The sequence below is a fragment of the Canis lupus genome, chromosome X, assembly GCF_003254725.2.
Source record: "Canis lupus dingo isolate Sandy chromosome X, ASM325472v2, whole genome shotgun sequence".
Classification (NCBI taxonomy): domain Eukaryota; kingdom Metazoa; phylum Chordata; class Mammalia; order Carnivora; family Canidae; genus Canis; species Canis lupus.
The window spans coordinates 68,274,174-68,295,128 of NC_064281.1; the positions used below are offsets into that span (position 1 = coordinate 68,274,174).

The 20,955-nt window shown below is 36.5% G+C and overlaps 1 long non-coding RNA gene across 1 annotated transcript; it reads left to right on the forward strand.

Moving 5' to 3' along the window:
- Nucleotides 1-2,071: 2,071 nt before the first annotated feature.
- On the forward strand, nt 2,072-19,119 carry LOC112649448 (uncharacterized). Its single transcript, XR_003129582.2, has 3 exons — nt 2,072-2,172; nt 4,195-4,299; nt 18,740-19,119. It is a non-coding gene; the product is annotated as an uncharacterized LOC112649448 (long non-coding RNA).
- The last annotated feature ends 1,836 nt before the right edge of the window (nt 19,120-20,955 follow it).

A 20,955-nucleotide genomic window follows, 5' to 3' on the forward strand; every position in this document is an offset into this window, starting at 1 on the left:
AAGATTGCTAGAACTCATACAGCAATTCGACAGTTTGGCAGGATACAAAAACAATGCCTAGAATTCAGTGGCATTTCTATACACTAACAATGAGACTGAAGAAAGAGAAATTAAGGAGCAAGTCTCATTTACAATGGCACCCAAAAGCTTAAGATACCTAGGAATAAACCTAACCAAGAGGTGAAGGATCTGTACCCTAAAAACTACAGAACATTTATGAAAGAAATTGAGGAAGACACAAAGAGATGGAAAAATATTCCATGCTCATGGATTGGAAGAATTAATATTGTAAAAATGCCAATGCTACCCAGCAATTTACACATTCAATGGAATCCCTATCAAAATACCATGTACTTTCTTCAGAGAGTTGGAACAAATCATGTTAAGATTTGTGTGGAATTAGAAAAGACCCTGAATACCCAGGGGAATTTTTTAAAAGAAAACCATAGTTGGGGGCATCACAGTGCCAGATTTCAGGTTGTACTACAAAGCTGTGGTCATCAAGGCAGTGTGGTACTGGCACAAAAACAGACACATAGTTGAATGGAACAGAAGAGAAAATCCAGAAGTGGACCCTCATCTTTATGGTCAACTAATATTCGACAAAGCAGGAACGACTATCCACTGGAAAAAAGACTGTCTCTTCAATAAATGGTGCTGGGAAAATTGGACATCCACATGCAGAAGAATGAAACTAGACCATTATTTAGTTAAAAATAGATCTGCCCTATGACCCAGCAATTGAACTGCTGGGGATTTGCCCCAAAGATACAGATGCAGAGAAACTTTGGGACACCTGCACCCCGATATTTATAGCAGCAATGTCCACAGTGGCCAAACTGTGGAAGGAGCCTCACCTGTCCATTGAAGGATGAACAGAAATCTCACAGAGGAAGACATAGACATGGCCAACATGCACATGAGAAAATGCTCTGCATCACTTGCCATCAGGGAAATACAAATCAAAACCACAATGAGATACCACCTCACACCAGCGAGAATGGGGCAAATTAACAAGGCAGGAAACCACAAATGTTGGAGAGGATGTGGAGAAAAGGGAACCCTCTTACACTGTTGGTGGGAATGTGAACTGGTGCAGCCACTCTGGAAAACTGTGTGGAGGTTCCTCAAACAGTTAAAAATAGACCTGCCCTATGACCCAGCAATTGCACTGTTGGGGATTTACCCTAAAGATACAAATGCAATGAAACGCCAGGACACCTGCACCCCGATGTTTATAGCAGCAATGGCCACGATAGCCAAACTGTGGAAGGAGCCTCGGTGTCCAACGAAAGATGAATGGATAAAGAAGATGCGGTCTATGTATACAATGGAATATTACTCAGCCATTAGAAATGACAAATACCCACCATTTGCTTCGACATGGAGGGACCTAGAGGGTATTATGCTGAGTGAAATAAGTCATTCAGAGATGGAAAAACATTATATGGTCTCATCCATTTGGGGAATATCAAAATAGTGAAAGGGAATAAAGGGGAAAGGAGAGAAAATGAGTGGGAAATATCAGAGAGGACGACAGAACATGAGAGACATCTAACTCTAGGAAAGGAGCAACGGGTGGTGGAAAGGGAGGTGGGCAGGGGGTGGGAGTGACTGAGTGACAGGCACTGAGGGCAGCACTTGATGGGATGAGCAGTGGGTGTTATGCTATATGTTGGTTAATTGAATTCCAATTAAATAAAATATTTTTAGTACATGTATGTCTCAAAACATTTGACTGGATTTGGTACACTTATTCTAGAAACATATTTATTGTTTATCAGAAATTCAAATTTTACTGAGTGCCCAGTACTTTATCTGGAAATACTATCTTCACAATATTTCAATTTGAGGAATAGTATATAATTAGGTTGTTATATGTGATGAGGCAGAATGATAAACTTGGGTATTTCCAGCCTTTATTCTTTTCTTGCTATCTGAAAACAATTCTAAGTTTACCATTTCAGTTCTTTCCTCCTTCCACCCTCTACAGTGGGTTCTGTTTGGTTGCTAGGTTGCCACGTTCTGTAGATATTGTGATGCAGAGTCAAAAGAACTGTGAAAATGGTATAAATGGAAAGATAGAGGGTAGAGAAAAAGGAAGAGAGCAGGCTAGGCTTAGTGGAGCACATTGTTTGGAGAGAATTGTTCTACTGAGAGTGGAGATAAAGTGTATGTTGAAAGTGAAAATAAAAATATACAGGATCTTAATAAGTAGTTCTTAGTCTATATGTTATTTTTATAATGCTTAGCAATTATTTTGAAAATAACTTGTTGATTGAACTGTTATTTTTTGTTAAAGATGCTACCTTGAAATCTGTTCTTTGGGTCAAACTTTCAATATGTTTTCAATATGATTCTGTGAATATACCTAAAATGAAGAAAACTACCTTTTTTCATTAACTCTTTTAGTTACAAAAATATTTTAAAAGTAAAATTCGGGGCACCTAGTAGGCCTAGTAGGTAGAATGTGTGATTCATCTTGAGGTTATGAGTTCAAGTACCATGGTGGTTGTAGAGATTACTTAAAAATAAAATGTTAAAATATATGTATGTATTTTAAAAGTAAAATTAATGACTTGGTTGGGCAAGAAAAGTTAAAGCCCGTCAAATGAAGTAAGTGGGGCATAGGGGTTTTCCTGATGCTCCTAAGTGCATGGGGCATATAAAGAAGGCAAATGTTAAATGAGGACCTTTTATATAAGGTAATGTAGTTTGAAGATTTTGTCAAAAGGGAAAGGTGAGATGTTCAATTTATGTAAAGCAGTTTTGACAGAGCTCATGAATGATTCAGGCAATTTGGTGTAAATTGTTTAAATATTTGGTAGGAGGAAAACAAAACATCCTTTCCAGAGCATGTGGGCATTGGATGACACAGTTTGACTAGAATGTAAACACATGCCCCTCAGTTTGGAGGCTAACTGAATCTTATATAGAAAGGTTCAAAATAGCCATGTTCATTTCATACTCCATATAAGTATATTTTTTACTTCAACAGCTTTACATGTAAAAATATGAAGCAGACGAGAGAATAATTGGAAATACCAACCCTGGTATTTAGTTAGAGTTTTTCTTTTATAGTATTTTTTTTACAAAGTTAACTTTTATAAAGATAGAGACATGATATTGTAGCTCCTCAAGTACCCAGTTACCAATTCCAGATGTGTCTTAAGTAGTTTGAAAAATTACAGTTCTAAAAGCTATTATGCACATTTACACTTATCTTTGTATTTTTAAAAAAGATTTTATTTATTTATTTATTTATTTATTTATTTATTTATTTATTTATTTGAGAGAGAGTGTGTGTGTGCATGAGGGGAAGAGGGGCATAAGGAGAAACAGACTCCCCACTGAGCAGGGAGCCTGATGTGGGGTTCCATTCCAGGGCTGTGAGATCATGACCTAAGCTGAAGGCAGACACTCAAACAACAGAGCCTCCCAGGCCCTGCATCACATTTATCTTTGTAAAATATAACAGTTTTGGTATTCATCTTTGTAAAATATAACCTATATATTTTCTTTGTATATTTATGTTTGTAAAATATAACAAATTTGGTATTATAAGAAACTGAAATTGTGCTTTCAATAAATATAGATCTATTAACATGAATTATATAGAAATGCTCTAGGTGAGTAAAAAAATCCAACATAAGGAACAAAATACAGGAATAGAGATTATAAGACTATATTATTATATTGATTAAAGGAATATATATTTGTCTAAGTTATTTGTAAATGGTAAAATAAGAAGGCATACAACTCTTGGCTATATCTATCACATAAATAAAGATTAAGATGTTAAATAGAATACCCCATTTGTTTCATGTGCAATATCAATAAGGATTTATTTTTTAAATAAACAATAGGGGCCTTAAGTACATAAATTTCTGATGTAACTCCTTTGCAGAGGACAACTAGACTTTATATATAACTTATATTCTCTTGACAAACCCATTTTAAGATAGTTTAATGGCATAAATATCTGTGATAGCCATGAGTCTATGCAATGGATATATATTACATAAAATGCCAGTATAGAATGTGGAAGCATACAATGAATCTCATAGCCTGGGATATACAAGTGGCAGACCCTATCAAGGAACAAAGCAGAAAAGGTGCTTTACATGGAGATAGAAGAGACAGAAGCTGGAAAGCCTCCCTCTGTTTTATGAAAATATCTTGATTTGTTTTCAGGGTGCACCTGACAAGATCTAGATGACCACCAGTAACTTCAATCTCCATAAAATTGCTGGTTCTCAGCGTTACTGAGAAGTAGTCATATTAACCTCAAATTTGGTGGTGAGTTCAACTTGGTTATTTTACACATCCTTTTAAATCTAGACTTTATTACCTTACCTTGATTATAACTCTGCTCATGTTGAGATATATTGATAGATTCTCTGAAAGTCTTGAACAAATCAAATTGTGACACTCAACAAGGACACACTCCTTGAAATTTGGGGAGTATGTTGAAGACACTGAAGAAGAGAGTAAGAAAAATAGACTAGAGGATTGGGAAATCAGTCTTAAGTAATGTCTAAATTTGAAAGTTAGGAAGAGTTAAAAAATAAAAATAAATAAATGTTAAGAACATTATTTTTTAATTTTTCTTCCAAGCTTTTATTTAACTTTCAGTTAGTTAACACAGTGCAATTTAGTTTCAAGTGTAGGATTTAGTGACTCATCACATACATGTAACACACAGTGCTCATCACAAAAAGTGATCACCCTCCTTAATACCCATCACCCATTTAAAACATCCCCCCTGAACCTCACCTCCAGCAACTCTCAGTTTGTTCACTATAGTTCAGTCTGAATGTAAAATAAATCTGTTTAATTTCTATACACCAATAGTGGAAGCAACAGAAAGAGAAATCAAGGAATTACAGATCTTTTACGTCTTTATGTTAAGCACCAAAAACAGTACGATACATAAGAATTAACATAAACAAAGATGTAAATGATCTGTATTCTGCAAACTATAGAATACTGACAAAAGAAATTGAAAAGCACACAAAGAAATAAGGAAAATAGTCCCATGCTTATGGATTGGAATTATAATTGTTAGGTGGTCTTTTTGGATAGGCCCTTTAAGTATGATATATTGTCCCTCTTCCACTCTTAGTACAGTCTTGTTTTAAAGTCTAATTTATCTTATATGAGGATTGGCACCTCAGCTTTCTTCTGAGGTACACTTGCCTGGTAAACTGTTCTCCATCCCCTCATTTTCAGTTTGAAGGTGTCCTTTGATCTAAAATGAGTCTCCTGTAGATATAAGATGGATCTTGCTTTTTTATCCAGTCTGAAACCCGTGTCTTTTGACTGGAGCATTTATCCCATTCACGTTCAGAGTAACTATTGAAAGTTATTAATTCAGTGTCATTTTATTACCTGTGCAGTCCCTGTTTCTGCAGATTGTCTCTGTTTCTTTGGGATCCCTTTTCGCTCACAGAATCTCCCTTAATATTTCTTGCAGTGCTTATTTAGTGGTCAAATATTCTTTTAGTTTCTATCCCAGAAGCTCTTTATCTCTCCTATTCTGAATGACATCCTTACTGGATAAAGTATTCTTGTCTACATGTTTTTGCCAATTTGTACCCTGGATATCTCATGCCAGCCCTTTCTGTCCTGCCAGGTATCTATGGATAAATTGACTGTTAATCTGATATTTCTCCCCATATAATTTAGGAATCTCTTGTCTTAAGCTACTATTAGGATTTTCTCTTTATCTCTGAAATTTGCAAGCTTCATTCTTATATGTTGGCATGTTGATCAGTGTTTGCTGATTTTGGAGCAAGGTTTTCTCTATCTCTTGGTTATGAATGCCTGTTTCCTTCTCCAGATTAGGTAATTTCTCAGCTATGATTTGTTTAAACATACCTTCTTGTCCTCCCTCTCTCTTCATGCCCTATGGAATCCCAATAATATGGATGCTATTCTTTTTCAAACTACTACTTGATTCTCAGAGTCTCTCCTCATATGCTTTTAGCCATTTTTCTCTCTTTTCCTTAGCTTCCTTCTTTTCCATCAACTTGTCTTCTATGTTACTCTCTTCTGCCTCATTTACTCTAGCTGTTAGAGCATCCAATTTAGACTGCTTCTCAGATAGAATACTTTTTAACTTCATCCTGAGTAGATCTCATTTCTGCAGTATGAGATTCTGTAGAGTCTTTCTTGTTGTTTTCAAGTCCTACTAGTAATTTTATAATTGTAATCCTGAATTCTACCTCTGATATCTTACTTAAATCCACATTCATTAAATCTGTGACAGAGACTATTATCTCTTTCTTTTGTGGTGGTTTCCTTGTTCTAGTCATTTTGTTTAGTACAGAATAGCTGTATGTGTGAGTAGAGTTGAAAATATCAACCATGACCCAAGCATAATACACCCTAGACAATTCCAAACACTTCAGGGATCAGAAAATAAAAGAAAAACAAATTTTAAGAAATCAGGGGTGGGTAGGGAGGGAAATGGTGCAAAAGAGAGAATATAATCTCATGGGTGGACCAAATGGGGATACACTTGGTTTTGAATCATCATATAGTTCTTATCCTTTCTTTTATTAATCTTGTATAATATGTTGATTGATGTGCAAATCTGAACCACCCCTCCAGGCAAGGAGTGCATCCTACTTGATCATGGTGAATAAATCTTTAAATGTTGAATTCTATTTGCTAGTATCTTGTTGAGAATCTTTGTATCTATGTTCAGGGATATTCGCTTATGATTTTTATAAGTCTGGTCTTTGATTTTGGAATCAAGAAATTGCTGACTTAAAAGAATGAGTTTAGAAATTTTCCTTCTATTTCTATGCTTTGGGACCCTTTGAGAAGAATAGGTATTATCTCTTTAAATATGTGTTATAATTCCCCTGGGAAACCATCCAGTCCCGGACTTTTGTTTATTCAGATATTTTTAATTACCAATTAAATTCCCTTGCCAATTTTGCATTTGTTCAACTCATCTATTTCTTCCTGTTCCAGGTTTGGTAGTTTGTATGTTTCTAGGAATTTATCCATTCCCTCCAGTTTGCCCAGTTTGTTGACATATAATTTTTCATAACATTCTCTCATAATTGCTTGTATTTCTGTGGTATTGTTTGTGATTTCTCCTCCTTCATTTGTGATTTTACTTCTTTGATCCTCTATCCTTTCTTTTTGATATGTCTGGGTAAGGGTTTTTCAATTTTATTAAGTCTTTCAAGGAATCAACTCTGTTTTGTTGATATATTATACAGTTTTTATGTGTCTATATCACTCATTTCTTCTTTAAAATGTATTATTTTTCTTCTACTGCTGGTTTTAGGCTTTATATGCTTTTCCCTTTCTAGCTTGTTTAGGTGCATGGTTAGGCTCTGTATTTGAGATTTTTCTTGCTTCTTGAGGTAGTTCTGTATAGCTGTACTTCACTCTTATGGCCTACTTTGCTGCATCCCTAAGGTCTTGGACTGTTCTGTTTTCATTTTCATTTACATCCATGTATTTTTTATCTCATCTTTAATTTTCTGATGTTCTTCAACCTCCACATATTTGTGGTCTTTCAATTATTTTTCTTTTGGTTAACCTCAAATTTCATAGCATTATTGTATGAAAATATGCATCATATGGTCTCAATTATTTTTGTATGAGTTGGGGCCTGATTTGTGACCCAGGATGTGATCTCTTCTGGAGAATGTTCTACATGCACTCAAAAATAATTTCTTTCTGCTACTTTAGGACTAAATATTCTTATTATATCTGTTATGTCCATCTTTGTCCAGTTGGTCTTTCAAAACCATTGTTTCCTTGTTGATTTTCTGTTTTGATAAACTGTCCTTGGCTGTAAATGGAGTTTTAAAGTCCCCTACCATTATTGTATTAATATCAATGAGTTTCTTTAACTTTGTTATTATTTGACTTCTAACTTTCTGTGCTCCCAAGTTGGGGGCATAAATATTTATGATTATTAGATGTTCCTGATGGGTAGACTTTTTTTTGTAGACTTCTTAATTATGATGCAGTGCCCTTCTTCAGCTCTTGTTACAGACTTTATTTTTTTTAATTTTTTTAATAAATTAATTTTTTATTGGTGTTCAATTTACCAACATACAAAATAACAGGGATCCCTGGGTGGTGCAGCGGTTTGGCGCCTGCCTATGGCCCAGGGTGCGTTCCTGGAGACCCGGGATCGAATCCCACTTCGGGCTCCCGGTGCATGGAGCCTGCTTCTCCCTCTGCCTGTGTCTCTGCCTCTCTCTCACTCTCTCTCTCTCTCTCTGTATGACTATCATAAATAAATAAAATAAAAAAAAAATAACACCCAGTGCTCATCCCGTCAAGTGCCCCCCTCAGTGCCCGTCACCCATTCACCCCCACCCCCCACCCTCCTCCCCTTCCACCTCCCCTAGTTCGTTTCCCAGAGTTAGGAGTCTTTATGTTCTGTCTCCCTTTCTGATATTTCCCACACATTTTTTCTCCCTTCCCTTATATTCTCTTTCACTATTATTTATATTCCCCAAATACATGAGAACATACGCTGTTTGTCCTTCTCCGATTGACTTACCTCACTCAGCATATACCTTTCAGTTCCATCCATGTTGAAGCAAATGGTGGGTATTTGTCATTTCTAATGGGTGAGTAATATTCCATTGTATATATAAACCACATCTTCCTTATCCATTCATCTTTCGATGGACACCGAGGCTCCTTCCACAGTTTGGCTATTGTGGACATTGCTGCTAGAAACATCGGGGTGCAGGTGTCCCGGCATTTCATTGCATCTGAAACTTTGGGGTAAATCCCCAACAGTGCAATTGCTGGGTCGTAGGGCAGGTCTATTCTTAACTCTTTGAGGAACCTCCACACAGTTTTCCAGAGTGGCTGCACCAGTTCACATTCCCACCAACAGTGTAAGAGGGTTCCCTTTTCTCCACATCCTCTCCAACATTTGTGGTTTCCTGCCTTGTTAATGTTCCCCATTCTCACTGGTGTGAGGTGGTATCACATTGTGGTTTTGATTTGTATTTCCTTGATGGCAAGTGATGCAGAGCATTTTCTCATGTGCATGATGGCCATGTCTATGTCTTCCTCTGTGAGACTTCTCTTCATGTCTTTTGCCCATTTCATGATTGGATTGTTTGTTTCTTTGGTGTTGAGTTTAAGAAGTTCTTTATAGATCTTGGAAACTAGCCTTTTATCTGATACGTCATTTGCAAATATATTCTCCCGTTCTGTACATTGTCTTTTAGTTTTGTTGACTGTATCCTTTGCTGTGCAAAAACTTCTTATCTTGATGAAATCCCAATAGGTCATTTTTGCTTCTGTTTCTTTTGCCATCATGGATGTATCTTGCAAGAAGTTACTGTGGCCGAGTTCAAAAAGGGTGTTGCCTGTGTTCTCCTCTAGGATTTTGATGGAATCTTGTCTCACATTTAGATCTTTCATCCATTTTGAGTTTATCTTTGTGTATGGTGAAAGACAGTGGTCTAGTTTCATTCTTCTGCATGTGGATGTCCAATTTTCCCAGCATCATTTATTGAACAGACTGTCTTTTGTCCAATGGATAGTCTTTCCTCCTTTATCGAATATTAGTTGACCATAAAGTTCAGGATCCACTTCTGGGTTCTCTATTCTGTTCCATTGATCTATGTGTCAGTTTTTGAGCCAGTACCACACTGTCTTGATGACCACAGCTTTGTAGTACAACCTGAAATCTGGCATTGTGATGCCCCCAGCTATGGTTTTCTTTTTTAAACTTCCCCTGGCTATTCGGGGTCTTTTCTGATTCTACACAAATCTTAAAATAATTTGTTCCAACTCTCTGAAGAAAGCCCATGGTATTTTGATAAGGATTGCATTAAACGTGTAAATTGCCTTGGGTAACACTGACATTTTCACAATATTAATTCTGCCAATCCATGAGCATGGGATATTTTTCCATCTCTTTGTGTCTTCCTCAATTTCTTTCAGAAGTGTTCTATAGTTTTTAGGGTATAGATCCTTTACCTCTTTGGTTAGGTTTATTCCTAGGTATCTTCTGCTTTTGGGTGCAATTATCAATGGGATTGACTCCTTAATTTCTCTTTCTTCAGTCTCATTGTTAGTGTATAGAAATACCACTGACTTCTGGGCATTGATTTTGTATCCTGCCACACTACCAAATTGCTGTATGAGTTCTAGCAATCTTGGGGTGGAGGCTTTTGGGTTTTCTATGTAGAGTATCATGTCATCGGCGAAGAGGGAGGGTTTGACTTCTTCTTTGCCAATTTGAATGCCTTTAATGTCTTTTTTGTTGTCTGATTGCTGAGGCTAGGACTTCCAGTACTATGTGGAATATCGGTGATGAGAGTGGACATCCCTGTCTTGTTCCTGATCTTAGGAGAAAGGCTCCCAGTGCTTCCCCATTGAGAATGATATTTGCTATGGGCTTTTCGTGGATGGCTTTTCAGATGTCAAGGAATGTTCCCTCTATCCCTACCTTCTGAAGAGTTTTGATCAGGAATGGAAGCTGTATTTTGTCAAATGCTTTCTCTGCATCTAATGAGAGGATCATATGGTTCTTGTTTTTTCTCTTGCTGATATGATGAATCACATTGACTGGTTTACGAGTGTTGAACCAGCCTTGCGTCCCAGGGATAAATCCTACTTGGTCATGGTGAATAATTTTCTTAATATACTATTGGATCCTATTGGCTAGTATCTTGTTGAGAATTTTTGCATCCATGTTCATCAGGGATATTGGTCTGTAATTCTCCTTTTGGTGGGGTCTTTGTCTGGTTTTGGAATTAAGATGATGCTGGCCTCATAGAACGAATTTGGAAGTACTCCATCTCTTTCTATCTTTCCAAACAGCTTTAGTAGAATAGGTATGGTTTCTTCTTTCAACGTTTGATAAAATTCGCCTGGGAAGCCATCTGGCCCTGGACTCTTGTGTCTTGGGAGGTTTTTGTTGACTGCTTCAATTTCCTCCCTGGTTATTGGCCTGTTCAGGTTTTCTATTTCTTCCAGTTTCAGTTTTGGTAGTTTGTGGCTTTCCAGGAATGTGTCCATTTCTTCTAGATTGCCTAATTTATTGGCGTATAGCTGTTCATAATATGTTTTTAAAATCGTTTGTATTTCCTTGGTGTTGGTAGTGATCTCTCCTTTCTCATTCATGATTTCATTAATTTGAGTCTTCTCTCTCTTCTTTTTAATAAGGTTGGCTAATGGTTTATCTATCTTATTAATTCTTTCAAAGAACCAACTCCTGGTTCTGTTGATCTGTTCCACAATTCTGGTTTCGATTTCGTTGAGTTCTGCTTGAATCTTTATTAACTCTCTTCTTCTCCTGGGTGTAGGAACTATTTGCTTTATTTTCTCTAGCTCCTTCAGGTGTAAGGTTAGCTTTTGTATTTGAGTTCTTTCCAATATTTGAATGGATTCTTGTATTGCGATGTATTTCCCCCTCTGGACTGCTTTTGCTGCATCCCAAAGATTTTGTACGGTTGTATCTTCATTCTCATTAGTTTCCATGAAGCTTTCTAATTCTTCCTTAATTTCCTGGTTGACCCTTTCATCTTTTAGCAGGATGGTCCTTAACCTCCACGTGTTTGAGGTCCTTCCAAACTTCTTGTTGTGATTTAGTTCTAATTACAAGGCATTATGGTCTGAGAATATGCAGGGGACAATCCCAGTCTTTTGGTTTCGGTTCAGACCCGATTTGTGACCCAGTATGTGGTCTATTCTGGAGAAAGTTCCATGTGCACTTGAGAAGAATGTGTATTCAGTTGAGTTTGGATGTAAAGTTCTGTAGATATCTGTGAAATCCATCTGGTCCAGTGTATCATTTAATGCTCTAATTTCTTTGGAGATGTTGTGATTAGAAGACCTGTTGAGTGTAGAAAAAGCTAGATTGAAGTCACCAAGTATAAGTGTATTATTATCTAAGTATTTCTTCACTTTGGTTATTAATTGGTTTAAATATTTGGCAGCTCCCACATTCGGGGCACATATATTGAGGATTGTTAAGTCCTCTTGTTGGATAGATCCTTGAAGTATGAGATAGTGTCCCTCTTCATCTCTCACTACAGTCTTCGGCGTAAATTTTAGTTTACCTGATATATGGATGGCTACCCCTGCTTTCTTTTGAGAACCATTTGAATGGTAAATGGTTCTCCAACCTTTTATTTTCAGCCTTAAGTGTCCTTCTGTCTAAAATGAGTCTCTTGTAGACAGCAAATAGATGGGTCCTGCTTTTTTATCCAGTCTGAAACCCTGTGCCTTTTGATGGGGTCATTAAGCCCGTTCATGTTGAGAGTTACTATTGATAGATATGAGTTTAGTGTCATCATGATATCTCTTCTGTCCTTGTTTTTGTGGATTATTCCACTGGAGTTCTTCTTCAAGGGTTATTTTAAGAGTCCCCTTTAAAATTTCTTGCAGAGCTTGTTTGGAGGTCACATATTCTTTCAGTTCCTGCCTGTCTTGGAAGCTCTTTATCTCTCCTTCCATTTTGAATGAGAGCCTTGCTGGATAAAGTATTCTTGGTTGCATGTTCTTCTCATTTAGGACCCTGAATATATCCTGCCAGCCCTTTCTGGCCTGACAGGTCTCTGTGGAGAGATCTGCTGTTACCCTAATATTCCTCCCCATAAAAGTCAGGGATATCTTGTCTCTTGCTGCTTTAAGGATCTTCTCTGTATCTTTGGAATTTGCAAGCTTAACTATTAAATGTTGAGGTGTTGAACGGTTTTTATTGATTTTAGGGGGTGATCTCTCTATTTCCTGGATCTGAATGCCTGTTTCCCTTCCCAGATTAGGAAAGTTTTCAGCTAGAATTTGTTCAAATACATATTCTGACCCTCTGGCCCTTTCGGTGCCCTCTGGAACCTCAATTAAATGTAGGTTTTTCTTCGTCAGGCTGTCGTTTATTTCCCTTAATCTATCTTCATGTTCTTTTAATTGTTTGTCTCTTTTTTCCTCAGTTTCCCTCTTTGCCATCAACTTGTCTTCTATGTCCCTCACTCATTCTTCCACCTTGTTAACCCTCTTCGTTAGGACTTCTAGTTAGGATTGCATCTCATTCAATTGATTTTTAATTTCTGGCTGATTGGATGTAAATTCTGCAGTCATGAAGTCTCTTGAGTCCTTTATGCTTTTTTCTAGAGCCACCAGTAGCTGTATAATAGTGCTTCTGAATTGGATTTCTGACATTGAATTGTAATCCAGATTTTGTAACTCTGTGGGAGAGAGAACTGTTTCTGATTCTTTCTTTTGAGGTGAGGTTTTCCTTCTAGTCATTTTGCTCAGTGCAGAGTGGTCAAAAACAAGTTGTATTGGGAAAAGGAGAAAAAGAGAGGAGAGAAAGAAGGAAAGAAAGGAGAAAAAGAAAAAGGAAGAAAAGGAAAAAAGAGAAGAAAAATAGAAAGAAAAAGAAAGAAAGGGGAAAAAAAGTGTGGGGGAAGCAATCAGAAATCAAAAAGAAAAAAAAAACACGGGGGAGTATCTTCTGATTCTGTATACTTTAAGTCCCATGACTTCCCCTGGAACTTGTCCGTCTAGCTGGTCTTCTGGTGGAGGGGCCTGTTGTGCTGATTTTCAGGTGTTAGCCCTTCGGGGAGCTGCTCTGCCCCCTGCCTGGTGCAGGGCTCATTGGGGGTTGTTTACCCCGTGAGGCCCCAGGAGGAACAACCACAGTGGCGGCGGCCAGCTCTGGAAACCTGGATTCAGCTCCCACAGTAATGAATGAGCTCTTGGTCTGCAGGGCCTGGAGGCTCCGGGGCGGGGCCGCTGATCTGCTCAGCTCGGGGCAGGATCGTCCTTGCTGTCCTGGGCCCTCCCGGCCTCTGCCTGTCCCAGGGGGAGGCCGGATCCTGGGCTGTGTCCTGGCGCCCTGTGCTCCGGTGCCTGCGCTGTTGGATTCGTGCTCCCGGCCGCGCAGCCCCCTCCGTGCAGAGCCGCCACCGGAGCCCCTCCGAGCTGCTCCCGGGTCAATGTGTGCGCGCTGCAGCCCTTCAGGAGCTCGGTGCATTCTCCTGGGCGTGCAAGTGTCTGTTAGTGTCCCAGGGAGCCTGAGGGCATCCCCGCCCTCCTGGGGACCTGCTCTAACTCCCTGCGGGCGCCTCTCCACCCGGGAAGGTTGGTGCAGCTCCTGCTTCTCTGAGCCGGGGCTCTCCTGTCCTGCGGACACTCGCCCTGGCCTCAGCCCGGCTCCTCGTGGGGCCCCTCCCTCTTGGATGCCTTTTGTTTCTTTATTTCTTTTTCCCCATCTTCCTACCTTGATAGAAGCACGAACTCTTCTCACTGTAGCGTTTCAGCTGTTCTCTCTTTAAATCTCAGGCCGAATTCATAGATTTTCAAGATGATTTGAAGGTTATCTAGGTAATTTGGTGGTGACAGGTGATTTGGGGACCCTACTCTTCCGCCATCTTGCCCCTCCTCCCAGACTTTGTTTTAAAATATAGTTTGTCTGATATAAATATGGCTACCCTGGCTTTCTTTTGATGCCTTTTAGTGTAATAGATATTTCTCCATACTCTCACTTTCAATCTGCAAGTGTCTTTAGTTCTAAAATTAGTCTTTCTTGTAAGCAACATATAGAAGAATCTTTTTAAAAATATCTATTCTGATACCCTATGTCTTTTGTTTGGACCACATAGTCCATTTATATTCAGAGTGATTATTGAAAGATACATATTTATTGCTGATGTGTTACCTGTGAATTTGATGTTTCTGGTGATGTTCCCTGGTTCTTTGTAATCTTTGTTGCTTTGCATGCTTATTTATTCCCTCTCAAAGATCCTCTTAAAATTTCTTGCTGGGCTCAGTTTATTTGTCTGAGAGACTCTACCTCTCCTTCTGTTGTGAATGATAGCCTCGCTGAATAAATTATTCTTGGCTGCATATTTTCCCCATTCATCATGTTGAATATATCATGCCACTTTCTTCTGGCCTACCAAGTTTCTGTGGACAAGTCTACTGTGAGCTGAACTTACTTCCCTTGTAGTTTAAGGACTTTGTTTTGCCTTTCTGCTTTCAGGATTCTTTCTCTGTCCTTTTATTTTGTGAATTTGACTATGAAAGATCTTGGTGATGGCCAGCTTTGTTGAATTTAATGGGAGTTGCCTGTGCTTCTTGAATTTTGATGTCTCTTTCCTTCCCTAGGATTGGGAAGTTTTCAGCTATAATTTGCACATATAAATCTTCTACCCCTTTTTTTCTTTTTCTCCCTCTTTTGAGAGTCATATAATATAAATATTATTGCACTTGAAAGAGTTACTGAGTTACCTAAGTCTACAATCATAATCTAATACTTTTCTCCTGTCTTTTATTCAGCTTCATCATTTTCCAAAATCCTATCTTCTAATAACACTGGATTACTCCTCTGCATCATCGATCTTCATTTCCATTGTATCCATTTGATTTTGCATCTTGGTTATAATTTTTTTATTTCAGTCTGAATAGTTTTTAGTTCTTTTGTCTCTGCAGTTAGGGATTCTCTACAGTTTTCTATGATTTCCTCACACCCAACTAGTGTCCTTATGCTTATTATTTTATTAAAATCTGCTTTAGACATCTTACTTGTATCTATATTAAGTGAATCACTGGCCATTAATTCTTTTTCTTTCTTTTGGGGTAAATTTTTATCTCTTGTCATTTTGATTGCGACACTTATTTTCCATGTGATTGTTAGGAAATCCTGTTGCAATCTTGCTCTTGATAGTAGTGGGTATATTAAGAAGATATCTAAAACAGAAAAGGAAGCTAGATCTTATTTCCCCAGAGCCAAAGATTTGCAACACTCTATGATCAGTAGACTTCAGTAGACTTGTGTGAGCAAAACAACACCACCCAGTGGAGGCTGGAGCCATATACAGCAAGCTTCTGTGCCCTGCAGATGCATCTCCAATAAAACAAGTCCTTCTGAGGATCAGCACAGTATGCTCCACCCCCATAGGATCAATATAAACCCCTCTCACACCACTTTCTTTAAATCCAGATGACCTATTCTTAAATTATTCCTAGAATAGCAAGACAGAGAAAATTAAAAACTAGACATTTAAAAGAATAGAAACCATGTTTTTTTTTTAATTCTTAACTTCCTCCAGGTTTGTTTTTAGTCCACTTGTATTTGCCTTTCTCTACCACTGACTTCAGTAAAAATGCCCCTATTTTCCTATTCTTTTTTAAAAATTTATTTACTTGAGAGAGAGAGAGAAGAGCTTGAGCAGGAGGAGGGGCAGAGGGAAGGGAGAGAGAGAATCCCAAGCAGACTCTCTATTGAGTGTGGAGTCCAATTCAGGCTCAATCCCATGACCCTCAGATCATCACCTGAGCCCAATCCAAGAGATTGATGCCCAACCGACTGAGCCACCCAGCCATACCCTATCTTCCTATTCTAAATAGATTCTCCAGGGATGCCTTGTTGACTCAGTTGGTTAAGCATCTGACCCTTGATTTTGCCTCAGGTCATGATCTCTAAGTCGGGAGATTAAGCCCTGGCACAAGATTCATGCTCAGCATGGAGTCTGCTTGTCAGTCTCCCTCACCATCTGCCCCTTATTCAGCTAGAACTCACTCTTAATGTATCTAAAATAAGGTAAATAAAACCTTAAAAAAAGAAAATTTGCAAATTGCATAGTCCCAAGTCCCCTCATACAGAAGAATGAAATATATTTAATATATAATATATTGAGAATGGGGTCTGATAACTAGGATATGCTAAAGGTGTTTGAGCAGGTAGGTGACATATATTAAAGAAAAAGGTAAAAGTAGAGGTATGAGCCAAAAGTTTGAATCAAGGAAATGAGATATTAGCAGTAAAGCAAACATGATGTAATTATTAGCTTAATTAGTGCTGAAGCAATGAGAATGAAAAGAAAATAGTATATTTAAGTCATATTTTAATAAATGACATGGGTTAGATGTAACTCTTCAGCTTCCTACTCTCTTACATTCTCCACCTTCCTCTCTTACATAATTCATAGTTGTTGCCGTTTGCATAGGTATTGTTTAAAATGAGCAGATAAAATAATAAAACAAAGAAAAATTTAAAGCATAGAACTGCTTGCTTTTCAGGAAAATTTTAACACATTTCACTTTCATGTAGGTCTTAATTCTATTTTACACATATATACTCATAAAGAAATGCCTTCTACTTTAGCCTCACCTTAAATCCCAGGTCAGTAATTCAGATCCATCTTATTAAATTAAAATTTTATTTAATTCATTATCCAAAAGAAAAAAACTGGGCTTCCCATTGGGAATCACACGTGTTGTAGTGCATGAAATGTATTCCTATATTAGTCAGATGAAATTTTATGTTACTCCAGGTTTATACAAGTTCCAAAGCTAACTAATGGGAACACTTATTTAATAGGAGTCATTTACCCTGTTTTTATTTATTTCTATTTTATTTTGTAGGTCTGTGACTTTGACATTAAAGGTGTGATAAACTATACATAAAGCTGAGAAAGCTTAGTAATAATACATCCACATGCCTTTTTTCAGGAAATGCAAAATATATTTTACAAAGATATAAGCTATAAGCCATCAGATAGATTTCAATAAAAATAAAATAGAAAAAATATTTTATTCTTTTTTCCTACGAATAAAGTAAAAATAACAGATTAAAAAGCAGCTTTTATCATTATCATTGTTACCATCTATAGAATTAATATTTTACATAGTAAACCTCCACATATTTCAAAAACATAATTTAAATGCAGAACAAAGTAATTACATTGGATATTACTCAAATTTTTCCATAAATACAAAGGTATCTATTGAGCCAATATTTTAGAAATGACAAATGAAAATAAAATTAAGTCAAAGTAGTGAAATCAGAGGAATCTAAAAAGTCATAGATACATCCTTCACTAGCAGACACTTGAAAGATATTCTCAGTTTCTATAGGGAGAAAGGGCAATATTTTACCTAGGAAAAGATAAAGGAATACAATTTAATGTATAAAAAAGTTTGAGATTTCTTTTTTTAAGCTTAGAAACTAATTCAATATCTCACAGGTGTACTTGACTTTCCTCAAGATATAAGGCCAAACATGCATTTTGTTTCTTTATGATTATATTAGTAATTTTCAGAATTCCTTTACAAAACATTATATTTTAAAATATATGTATACATATACTATAATACCTTTACTTCATATAAACACAGTAACTAGGATCTAAAATAATAGATTATATTAACATCACCAAGACCAGCAAATTATATAGTCACAGAATAGAATATATTTTTAGAATAAATAAGCTTATAGAACTCTGAAAATGACAGCCTTTTACCATTTGAATGTTCTTGAACTTTGACTAGTTAGAATTTAAGATTATATTCTCATATTGTATTTCAAAATTGTGTCTTAAAACAAAGTTTTATATTTGCCTCACATTATTTATTTGTCAACAATGTTTTGGATATTCCTTCTAAGTTATGTTTTAGACATATTAAATATAACAATTTTAGGTCTTTGAAAGAATCAAAGTCCATCAAATGTGTGATAATAATTTTATTTTAATTTATGCAAGATATTTTAAAAGTTAAATTGAAAGCATGAAAAATATTCTGAAGCATCTTCTAAAATTACAACAAAAGTGAATTCTCAAATAATATTTTATTTTATTTACACTTTCAACGGGTATATTTAGTGTGTAAAGTCATTTTTTTTTTTACCTAGAAACAATCTGAGATGACTCATTTAATAGAATAAATGGGTTGAGAGTATAGGTTTCCCTGATGGCTGATTTTTGGATTTATTCTTGCATTGTAGTTTGGAGATGAAGTCCCCCAAACTACACTTGCACCCCGATGTTTATAGCAGCAATGTCCACAATAGCCAAACTGTGGAAGGAGCCTCAGTGTCCATTGAAAGATGAATGGATAAAGAAGATGTGGTTTATGTATGCAATGGAATATTAGCCATTAGAAACGACAAATACCCACCGTTTGCTTTGACATGGATGGAACTGGAGCGTATTATGCTGAGTGAAATAAGTCAATCGGAGAAGGACAAACATTATATGGTCTCATTCATTTGGGGAATATAAAAAATAGTGAAAGGGAATAAAGGGGAAAAGAGAAAAAATGAGTGGGAAATATCAGAAAGGGAGACAGAACATGAGAGCCTCCTAACTCTGGGAAACGAACTAGGGGTGGTGGAAGGGGAGGTGGGTGGGGGGTGGGGGTGACTGGGTGACGGGTACTGAGGGGGGATGTGGGATGCGCACTGGGTGTTATTCTGTATGTTGGCAAATTGAACACCAATAAAAAATAAATTTATAAAATAAATAATAATAAAAAAAGGAAAAAAAAAGAAATCCCCCAAACTTGTAGATTTATAAACTAAGAGTCTAGTACTACAGTCATTCACATTTAGTAAAACTGATTGTAATGTCAAGCAGACTTTTATTATTCAATTCCCAGGTATGTAACATAAATTCCCAGGTAGTGTAACATAAGTCATATGTTACACTAAAATGCAAATAGTAGTTACTTGTTCAATTGTAAATTTGAAATAAAAATTACTTATTTTATTAATCAAATCATTATATTAAAGTGAGTTTACAAACCTCAATATAAAGTTTGACTATTATGATGTTAACACTTTCTTAAAAATTTTATAAACTTTCATTTTTGTAAAATGAAAACTTGGATAATAATTATCTATAATTTATTCCATCTTCTAATTTGCTAAGAAAAATAGAGTAATTATTGTACAACAGTTGTTAGGATTATCTATAGATTTGATAAAGAATAATTAACTCTTTTGTTCTTATTATATTCTAATTATCTGAGCTGAATAAATAGGGATATTAACGTATGGTTTAATTGTGTAAACCTCAAACTTTTCTGGGTTCACTTAGCTTATAATAGCTAGTGGGTAGGTTTTGGTTGTTTGTTTGTTTAGAGAACATAAGCTCCCGGTCTATATCTTGTGAAGAGGCACTTGAGGCTTTTCTTCATAACTTTTCACACATTTATATAGCAAATAACCTTGGAAGCTAGAAATAGCATTCCCACCGCCACCCCCACCCCCAAGAGCACAGGGCAGATAGATTAGGTTTCTTTCCTAACCAAGGTGATAAACATAATATATCCCTCAACGGCAAAGGATGAGCTTGCAAATTTGAGTTTGGGTGTTTCCTAAACTTGAGGTTCCTCACTTATGACATAAACCCACTGTGTGCACATTATCTGTTTGTGCTACTTTGTATCCATCCTATGTGACTTAGGAGACAAGGGAATATAGTGCAAATATAAAGCTTATGCTGCTCTAATATGACTAATACTGCTTTGTCTCTTACCTAGGAGTCTAGTGTCTAGTGTCTTTAGTGTCTTTAGTCAGCATTGATATGAAATGTGATGGGCTTACTTTGTTTTGAAACAGAATAAAATAAATAGTTTTTGATATCTGAAAGAGAGCTGAGTGAATTAAGTTATTGATAACTGAATTTTGTTATTTTTTAACTAAGCGATACCTATTTACTCAGTAGACTCAAAGCACAAAATTGTTGAAAGCTTAACATTAACTGGGATAAAATATTTGTATGAATGTGTGAGTACACACAACTTAATGGAAGAAACATTGGGATAATTTAAGAGTTTACCATTCTAATCTTCACCAGAAACTATTTCTATGAATAAAATAAGATATGTTTGTTACTGCTTCTAAATCTGTGCTTATAGAATATAAATATGACTTAACTCTCACTAAATTAAATGTTAGAAAACAATGTCTTCATCTGGATATTCTTATGACTTATACAATCTTTCTTGATAATCTCTAGATTTCTGTCAGTCACAAAAAGAATAATAACAAAAACAGCAAGGAAGAAATTTGTATTATTTCATGAAAAATGCTAGAATACTTATTAATAGAGAGTAGAGAAAAATCAGTTTCAAAATTAATGCCAAAGTCTGAAATATTATATTACCAACTTTGGCACTGCAATGTATTATTTATCTTTACTAAGTGTTGGAAAGTAT